We start from the raw sequence: 10,165 nt of genomic DNA, 5'->3' as shown, positions 1-10,165 counted from the left end.
CTTATTTCTGCAAATGAAGCTGTGTTGTCTCAGGCAAGTTACTTAACTCTCTAGGACTTGATCCTTTATCTGCCAAATGGAGGTAACAGATTTTAAGGTTAGTTATAAGACTAATATAAATAGCAAATAGAGATCATGTATGCAATGAGCTTAGATTTAGGTCATTTAAAGTGTTCAATATGTTTATTATTAATGTGGTCATCCTCATTTAAAAGATCCCCAAGGTTGTTCACATATGAATTGGTTCCCACAATTTTCTTATGAGACATAATTGAGATTTAGAACTCTATCTATTTATATTTGTCTATCATCTATCTGTCATCTCTCTATCATCTATTGATCTATATCTATCTGTCATCTATTTATATGTCAGAATTTTATAAACAGACATAGAGGGAGTTCTAAATCTCATTTATATCTGGGTACCTGGATTGGGGAAGGTGAGAAGATTGTCTTTGACAGGTTGCCCGCCAAACCCCCTGTGGTGCTGCCAGCCCCAGGCAGTGAGCAGGCACAGCGGCCACCAAGTGCCTGAGCTCCAACTGACACTCCAGAGGAGGGACAGCCCCTGCCTAGGACAAAGGATGATGGGGGGTGCAAGTCTTTCCAGGCCTGCACTGACGGGTCACGGCCCAGTGGGAGAGTGTCAGTGGTCACGGGGCTGGGAGAGATGGGGGAGGTCTGGTGGGGCCCAGGGTCCTGGGAGCAGGTGCTGACAACCCAAACCAGCAAGGCAGACACCCTGAGGGTGCAGGACCTCGTGTGAGCTGAGGCTCTGAGGCCCTCTGCATGCTCCATTTTCCCTCTGAACTTCTCTTACAAAATACAGTCCATGTACTGGGGCGCCTGGGTGGCCCAGTTGTTTAAGCATCCAATTTTGGTTCAGGTCATGATCTTACAGTTCGTGGGTTTGAGCCTCATGTCGGGCTCTGTTCTAACAGCTCAGAACCTGGAGCCTGTTTCAGATTCTGTGTCTCCCTCTCTCTCTGCTCCTCTCCTACTCATGCTCTGTCTCTCTCTGTCTCTCTCAAAAATAAACAAACAGTAAAAAATAAAAATAAAAAAATATATAGCTCATAAACAATTTCCTAGGAATTTCAAGTCAGACACCCCGGGGCCTTAAACCCCTGGTACAGAGTCCTTCTGGGTTTCAGGAACATTTTTGAGTGAGCTGAGTGGGGGGCCCTTTGCAGCATGCCCATAAAACCAGCCCTGAATCTCTGCCACACACAATGGTGACAAAGCGTAAGAGAATTAAAATACCAAGAGTGCACTGCCTGTCATCTAACAGGTTCTTGGTGCAAAGTAGTTGCTGAGATGGTTTTCACCTGCTCTTCTCCCAGTGCCCCATTCTCCAAAGAGGGCATCGTTTTACGGTGCAAATCCAAGCATGTGATTCACCTTAAAATGTTTAAGTTCCTTCTCTTTGTTCTGGAAATCAAGTACAAACTTCCTGTGGTGGGTGAATCTCTGACACAATCATCTAAGGCCTGCCTGACCCCTCTCCTGAGGCCCCTTTTCTCCTCTGTCACTGTCTTCAGGCTCACTGACATTTGCTTTCATTAGGCTTCCTCTCACCTTATGTCCTTAGCCATATTTAGAGAAAAGAGGAGTTCCAGACAGAGGGAGCAATCTGTGCGAAGCCTTACTCATTTGTAAGTTTGAAAATTCACTTCCTTGGGAGGGTTTTCTTTCAGATTTTTGACCAGCCAAAACAACACCTGTCTGTGATATGCTTTCTTTATTTTTTTTTTGATGTTTTATTTATTTATTTGGGAGGAGGGGAGGAGAGAGCAAGCACCCATGAGCAGGGTAGGGACAGAGAGAGAGGGAGAGAGAGAGAATCCCAAGCAGGCTCTGCGCTGTGGAGCCCTATGTGGGACTCGAACCTATCAACCCTGAGACCGTGGCCTGAGTGGAAATCAAGTATCAGACGCTGAACTAATGGAACCACTTAGGCTCCCCCTGTGATGTGCTTTCATAATATCCTGTGTTTGATTTTCTTTTTGTTTTTAATCTTCTGAGACAGATTTGTTTCCTTCAAAAATGACCCAACAAGGGCTCAGGCTTAAAAAGAAAACCCACACCTAAACAGAAAATGGAACTTTCTTTCTCTGGCCAGAACAAAATGTGAGAAAGCATGAACTCAGTCCCACCTCCCCACCAGCTCCAAATTTCCTACATTTGGGGAAATCGCAGGGGTCAGCACATCAGGAGTGCAGCGTATGACTTGCCTTGGGAAAATCACCTTCATGATCACCGGCATCTCCCCTCCCAGGTAAGTATATCCTGTGTGTGTGTGTGTGTGTGTGTGTGTGTGTGTGTGTGTGTGTGTACGCGCGCGCACGTGCGCACATGCTGTTTTTAAACAGAACTTATAATATTTATAAATATAATCAGCTCCTTAACGATTATTGATTTAATGTGTGTCTAATTAAACTGTTAGCATCATGCAGGCAGTCTCTGGTATCTCTTGTTTGCATCTCCACTCTGGTGCCTAGTTGAGAGCCAGACACATACAAGGTAGATTCTTAGGGACTATTAATTAAATTACTTATATCCAGTGTCTAACCAAGATGGATATGCTCATGACCAATCACTTGAGATTACCGTCTGGTAAAGGATGCCCTTTAATATAGGCAAATCCTGGTTAGGTGTTAGAACAAGACTAGTTGCAGGTTTCTTTCACTTCTTGCTCTCCTGGACCTTCTAATTTCACCTCTTTGGGTTTGAAAACCTTTTCTTCCCATTCCCCGGTGTCCTGTGCCCCAGTTCCCTGTATTACCACTCTTCAGCACAGGGCACGTGCATATCTTTCTTCACTGTCTTTGCTTCTAGATTCCTTCCCCTGCCATTTGTGCAGTCACTGAATCTCCTCATTTATTCAATTCATAGTACCTCTACAGCATCATTTTATAGAATTTTCCTATAAACTGCTATTATTTAAAGGTGGAAGGAAAGAGTACATCCAGTGACGCAGCTTGCAAAATAAGCTTTGCAGAAAAAAAAAATGGTCTCTTAGGGGTGTGTGGGTGGCTCAGTGTGCTGACTGCCTAGTCCTTAATTTTGCTCAGGTCATGATCCCAGGGTCATGGAATCAAGCCCTGTGTCGGGCTCCACACTGAGCATTGAGCCTGCTAGGGACTCTCTCTCTCTCTCTCTCTCTCTCTCTCTCTCTCTCTTTCCCTCTGCCCTTTTCCGCTGCTTGCTCTCTCCCTCACTCTAAAAAAGAAAATGGCCTTTTGAAGTAAAAAATATACTGGCTTATTTAAATAACCTCACTATATAAGCAGCACTGAGCTTCCTGTAAATTTCAGCTGCCTATAGTACACAGTTTGCTAATTACAAAATGGGTGTGGAAATGAGAGACCTAGGTACATAGCCACTGAGTTTCCAGAGCATTCTGAGATGATCTCTCATATATTTGTCATTGTCTACAGCCTAATAAGATTATGCTTCCTTTTCACCTTTCATTTTATCATTGTCCATAATAAAGGGATGCATTAATTTAATCCATAAATACAGATATGATGGTTTTATCCTGTGGCTGTGAATGGTGCTTTAAAATAAAGAATCAAAATGATAAACCAGTGTAGTAATTTACCATAATTACAGCAATGAAATATTACTTTGAGTTAGTCATGGCAGTAATACGCAGCTCAGGAACTTCTAGCAAAATCCGCTAACTGGAAGAGAGCAAAGGGAGGAAGAAATGAGACGTGAGGTCGTGTGAGGTTTCTATCTACTAATCCAGACAGTTGAGAAAGTAAATGCAAGATGGAAGGCTCAGAGAAAGATCTGCCCTGGGAGGAGGTGCCCTTGTTTTCTCCGGAAAAGCCGCCAAGTTTAGGAGACTTGCCACAGTTTAATTAAAGTCTGCAGCTGGTGTGAAAGCAAAGGAGAAAAAGAAATTAGGGCAGCACAAAAACTAATGAAAGTCTAGAATCTCATTTTAAACTTTTCTCTCTATTATGAAAGAAATACGACTTGTCACATGTGCCCCATTCACTGTGACGAAGCCCTCAGGGAAGGAACATTCTGGACTATGAAGAGAAAAGACCTGTAGTTAGGTCTCTTACGACTTGAGTGCCACTGCTTTTTTTTCAGGAAAAACTCATCAAAAATCTTTGTTTGTTTTTTGAAAACCAGATTGGTTAGAGAGAGCAGTATAAATTGAACAGCTTCAAGTTTATAGGAAAGTCCATTGAAACTTTAAACCAGCCGTGGCAATCAGAGTGGGATTCACATTCGGGCTGTATGGCTGTATTCATCAAGGTCTCCAGAGAACCCAAACCAAGAGGACAGTGTATATTTTAGGGACTGATAAGTCCAAAATTAATGGAGTAAGCTAGCAGGCTAGAAACTCAGTCAGGGTTTGTATGTTAGTCTTGAGCCTGAATTTCTTTGCTTTCAGGAAAACTCAGTATTTCTTCTTAAAGCCTTCAACCACTTATATTATGGAAAGTAATCTGCATTACTGAAAGTATACTGATTTAGATGTTAATTACATCTAAAAAAAAATACCTAGACAGCAACATCTAGTCTAATGGATTTTTTTAATGTTTATTTTTGAAAGAGGAAGAGAAAGAGAGTAAGCAGGGTAGAGGCAGAAAGAGAGGGAGTCAGAGTCTAAAGCATGCTCCAGGCTCTGAGCCATCAGCAGAGAGCACAGTGTGGGGCTCAAACTCACAAACCATGAGATCATGACTGAGACAAAGTCAGATGTTTAACCAACTGAGCCACCAAGGTACCCCTCTAGTCTGATATTTGGTGAAGCAAATGGACACCATGACCTTGCCAAGATAATGGCTGAAATTGTCAAACCAACTAATATTAAAAGTATTATATTAGTTAATGTTTACAGAACACTTTATTTTTGTCAGGTACAATGAACTCATCTAATTTCTACAACAGTCATATGATATAGATAATACTGTTATGCTCAACTTTGGGGTGAGAAAACTAAGAGGAAAGGTAAATAACTTTCCAAGTTCACAGAGAATAAGAAGACGAAGATAGAATTTGAACCCATATAGTCTAACTCCAGAATTTGGGTTCTTAAATACCAATATATGATGAATTTGGGCAAGTTAATTCATTTCCCTGAGCTTTTACTGTTTTATGGGAAAACATATATAACAGCAAATAATGTGTGGTTTGAGGGAACAATTAAATTAGAACCACATACAAAGATCCTAGTAGACTACCTAATAGATAGCAGGTGCTCAATGAAATGTAGCTTTTGGGGCACATGGGTGGCTCAGTAACTCTTGACTTCAGCTCAGTTCATGATCTCATGGTTCCTGAGTTTGAGCCCAACATTGTACTTATGCTGACAGTGCAGAGCCTGCTTAGGGTTCTCTCTCTCTCCCTCTCTCTCTCTGCCTTTCTCCCACTGGTATACACACACACTCTCTCTCTCTCACTCTCAAAATAAATAAATAAAAACTTAATAATAAAAAAATTAATAAAACCTAGTTTTCTTCCCCTGACCTTAACATTGCTTAAGTTTTAATCATCAGGTCTTATTTTTAGAGATCCCTTCACTCTAGAAAAGCTCACTAAAGCATTGAGGTCTGACTTTTATTAAATAGAATTATTTTTATAATTTTTTTCATAATAATTATCTCCTGATAATTTCTAAGATTCATTTAGGCTAGAATTTGTGTTATTCTATGCTGTTCATCAGCACTAAACTCAATCCTTGGCATGAGTAAAATCTTCAATGCATGAAATAAATCAGTAAATAGATTGAGAAATTATTGCCTTTTCTTGTCCACTGAGGTAAGAAACTGAAACTCAGAATGATCAAATGACATGCTCAAGTGGATGCAATCTAAAGATGGGGCATCCTGGTCTCCAGAATTCCATCATTTTATTTATTTATTTGTTTCCTTTCAGAAAATAGTGTGGGATGTAAGCAGAGGCTTAGGCAACTTTAAGGTTCATCATCTCCCTGCCCAGTTGTAGTGGGAGAATGTTTAAATAAAAGTCAAGTATTGAGTGATAGTGACCTTCCTGCCTGGGTCCCCTAGATGGATCCTGACGAGGAACTGAGAGTTGTTGACTTCAAAAGACTTCATTTGGAGTGGACTTCTGATCAGGCGGATAAATAGTTTTGGAGCTCAGTAATGAAAGGGTCAGTGATTCACGCAAAGCACTAATGTATCTACATTTAGATACATGTCACTCATACTTCAAAAAGAAAAGTGAAAAACAACTCACACCTTCATTCAACTTCCACTTCACTTGCCCTTTTACTTTTTCTGGAAACTGATGAGAAATACCTCTATAATTTAAATCTGATGACAAAGTATAAAGTCATTATCTACTTTTATTGAATTGTCTTCTGTTTTATGGACCATTTGAGGGAATGACACATCACTACGGAAACATGTGTGCTCATCCCATCCAGCCAGGCCTCTTCCTGCCTGAGATGTGCCGTTAGTGCTGTAGGAAGTTGATCTCAGACTTGGAGACAGAACACAATGGACTCAGCCACTCACATACCAAGTAAGCTCAAGCAAGTGCCTGAATCTCTCTCTGTCTCATTTTCCTCACAAATGGTATGTGGGTAACAGTTCTACCCTGACTCTATGGAGAAGTAAGATTTCAATAGGGTGATTTATGTGAGAGTCATTTGAATAAGACAACAGATAAAACATATAAATGAAAAATAAACTGTATAAACTATTATGATTATTACTATGGATTTCTGTTTAAAGAAAAATATATTCTACTTGGTATTTAGTTTCCTTCACACTATAAGCAAAGTCTAGATTTCAAGTCTAAGTAAATAGATAAGCAACTCACAGTCTTCCAGGCAATAGCATCTCCTGGCCATTCTAACCTCTCTCTGAAAACCAAAGTTCCAGTCAGTTACTGTTTACCTCCTGGTCTCCTAAAGATTCTTAGTTCCTATTACCTTCCTTCCCATTTACACAGCCAACACCTCAGTTTAAAACTTCATTGATTTCTAAGATGTCTTTATGTTTCTTCTTTCTCCTAAACTGACTTTCATAATGGCTTTCCACTGCCTAGAGAAAATTCCAAATCCTTCAGATCTCTACAACTTGGAACTATCAAGACATTACTGCTTTATATTTCCAGTTTCCATAAAGAAACCCTCTGCTCTGAAAATTTGATTGTCTTACTCTTCCCTCAAATCTTCAACGTGGTTTATTAGAGTACTTCACAAATTCCTCCCTTTCTCACCCTATAAACCATCACATTGGAGTTTTATTCATTTTATGGAAACTCCACGGTTATTTCTCTCCCTCTCCTAAAACTTCTGAGACCACATTGTCCTTAGACCAATATCCTTAAGGTTGATTTTTAAGGTCCTTCAAAATGAACTTAGCTTATACACTCTACCCCAATACTTTCTCCCCAAACAAGCTATTCATATCAAACTTGAACACCCCCTTGCTTCCTGATCATTCTTTTCCTGGCTCAATTTCTCTGCCTGCCCCTCTCTGTTTATCTAAATCCCAGCAGTATTTATGAAAACAGCTCATGTAAAATCTCTCCACAAAGCTTTCTCTGTTGCTGCGTATTTTCCTTCACTGACCTCCAAGAATATGGAGGAGGTAGTATGATGTAGGAGAGGCAATCAGGTGTTCTAGAAATAGAATTTCACTTGGAGCCACACAGACCTGGGTTTACAATCCCAGTTTGGCATTTAATATCAGTGAGTCCTTGGGAAAATCACATAACTCCTTGAGCTTCCTTTTCCTTATCTGTAAAATAGGAATATTAATTATAACCTTACATAGATTATAGTGACTGAATGAGGCAATTTATATAAAACATCTGCTACCTAATAGTCATTCAATAAGTGGTAGCTACTATCATTATGAGTACTGCCTCTATTGCTCATTTGGCATCTACCATATGCCACCTTGCATTATTATTGAACTACTTTATGGGTTTATATCTGTCTCCTATAAAAGTGGCTTTCATGGACGTGCTGTGTAGTACACTTATTTTGAAAGTCCTAGAGTGGTAAGCACAGTGATGGTGTCTTGCCATTTGTTAAAAATCTAAGAAGTTCATTCCTTGAAAAATTCATTTCAATAGTACGCCTTGTTACTTTAAGTACATACGGTTAACTGTGTATTACTAATACTAATAAAGCGTTGCTAAGTAGAAATCCTTCTGGATTAGTTTGCCGTGTTCTTTGAAAATCACTGTACAGTTCTATCCTGTTGACTTGATGCCATTATTTGAAACTTAGGAAGAGGCTGAGACCATCTCCTGGGATGACAATAGATTTTGGGTCTCCTCACCACACTAAACTGAAACAGAATATTTCATAATTTATGTACATAATTAACATATTGAGTGATTTGTAATCACCCTGAAGGATAAGTGTCTTTGACATAGGGTAAGCTGAGCAGCTTTGAGCCATGTTTCTTACCTCTCTGAACCTGAAATTTGTTTTTTGAATACAAATTTTCATTGTTCTACATAGAGCTTGTGAAAAAAAAAAGAACAAACCTCTTAACTCATTGTCTGGTATGTAGTAGTTACCAGCTGTAACCATAAATAATTATTATATTTATCATTATAAATATATTTGTCAGTTGAATAGCTATAGGCATTATTATCCTTGTTAGATTACTAGAAATGTAGAGTCTCAGGCTCTAGGATTTAACAACTGAATCCAAATCTGCATTTTGACCCAGACACCTAGATTATTGGAAGGTACATTAAAGCTTGGGAAGCAGTATTCTAGATCATATTCTGAATCAGTAGGACTAGGAAGGGACCCAGGACACTGCATTTCTGACAAGCTTCCAGATAGTACTTGTGCTGCTAACCTAACCCACAGTTAGCACTAGGAGTAGCCAGTTTAGATCACTGGTCCCAAACTTGGCTGTAGATCGGACTCACCTTGGCCGGGGGTTTCAGAATACATGGGTGACTACTTTCTACTCTCAGATGTTTCATTGAAATAGGCTGCAGCCTCAGCTTCAGAACTTCTAAAATTAAATAGTTTATTCTTATATGTGGAAAAGTTTGAGAACCGCTGCTATGGATTAACTTTAGAATTTTTTTTTCTGACATTAAAATTAGCATTTCAATCAAGACATTACAGGAATCACAATTTTTTAAAATATTCATCATTGAGATTTTACTAGAGCTATAATGACAGATAAAAATGTAAACACACACACACACACATTTATACACACACAGACATACAGATCAATTTAAATCCTTTTAACTCCTGACTTGGTCTTGCATAACAATAACAAAACAAAGTTGAAAGGCTGTGAAATATATAGTTCCAAGTTAGAGTTAAGGCAAAGACTGAAGCTGAAATAGTTTGAAAGGAAGCTTCACTGAGTACTTGAAGCATTAGGGAGTCTGCACGCCATGGTTCTGCATTGCCAGATTTTCACTTGTCAATACATCAGAATTAAGGTTGAGCTAGATAAACTGTTAGCAATGTCAAATGTGATTGTTGCAATATGTTCTAAATCATGGCTGCCAGGGGTAGATCTTGCTGACTTTTGCATCTTCCTCCCCAAATCTCAACAGAATGATAGATGGATGTATTCTTTTCAAAGTGTAAACAAGAAATATACTTAGAAACAAATGATACTTTAGTGAGTGGGCTCGTGTGAAAATATTCCACCTGCTGGTAAGACTTGAGAAATATCTCATTGGGAGTTCCATCATTAAAAATGATTGTAGGATGTCATCAGAGTGGGAATTTTTTCCAGTTTTAGGCAGAAGCAATATTTTTCTCAATGAAAAGTATTAAATGGTTCATTTCTCTAAAAAATTCATATTTGACAATACTCCAGATATGCCCTTAATGTGAAAGAAATCCTGAACCTAAAATCAGTCTCACCGTTGTGTTTATTCACACCAACTAAAAATACACCAGAAGGAAACTTTGAACATGCCTCGTACGATTTCATTTTATAAAAATTAGACTCAGTTCAGCCGGGGGTGGGGGTAGGAGGAAGACACAATAAGTTCTAACCCATTTATTCAAAAACATTTCTGAATGGCTACTATGTGCTAGACATTTTTAAAAGATCTTAAAATAACCCTTTCTTCTACAATTTAATCTTCAATTCCTTCACACAAAATAATTTTGTTGAGGGAAACAGGTGACCATGAGTAATGATGAATAGTTGTTGAGAACTAA

At 39.1% G+C, this 10,165-nt stretch overlaps 1 non-coding gene across 1 annotated transcript; it reads right to left on the bottom strand.

Moving 5' to 3' along the window:
- Positions 1-2,129: 2,129 nt before the first annotated feature.
- LOC120221400 lies at positions 2,130-2,286 on the bottom strand. Its single transcript, XR_005525809.1, has one exon. It is a non-coding gene; the product is annotated as a U1 spliceosomal RNA (small nuclear RNA).
- Positions 2,287-10,165: the final 7,879 nt, after the last annotated feature.

This window comes from Hyaena hyaena, unplaced genomic scaffold, assembly GCF_003009895.1.
Source record: "Hyaena hyaena isolate Hyena2069 unplaced genomic scaffold, ASM300989v1 scaffold_778, whole genome shotgun sequence".
NCBI classification, from domain to species: domain Eukaryota; kingdom Metazoa; phylum Chordata; class Mammalia; order Carnivora; family Hyaenidae; genus Hyaena; species Hyaena hyaena.
Note: the sequence above shows the minus strand (reverse complement) of the source record. Positions and strands in the feature narration are given on the sequence as shown.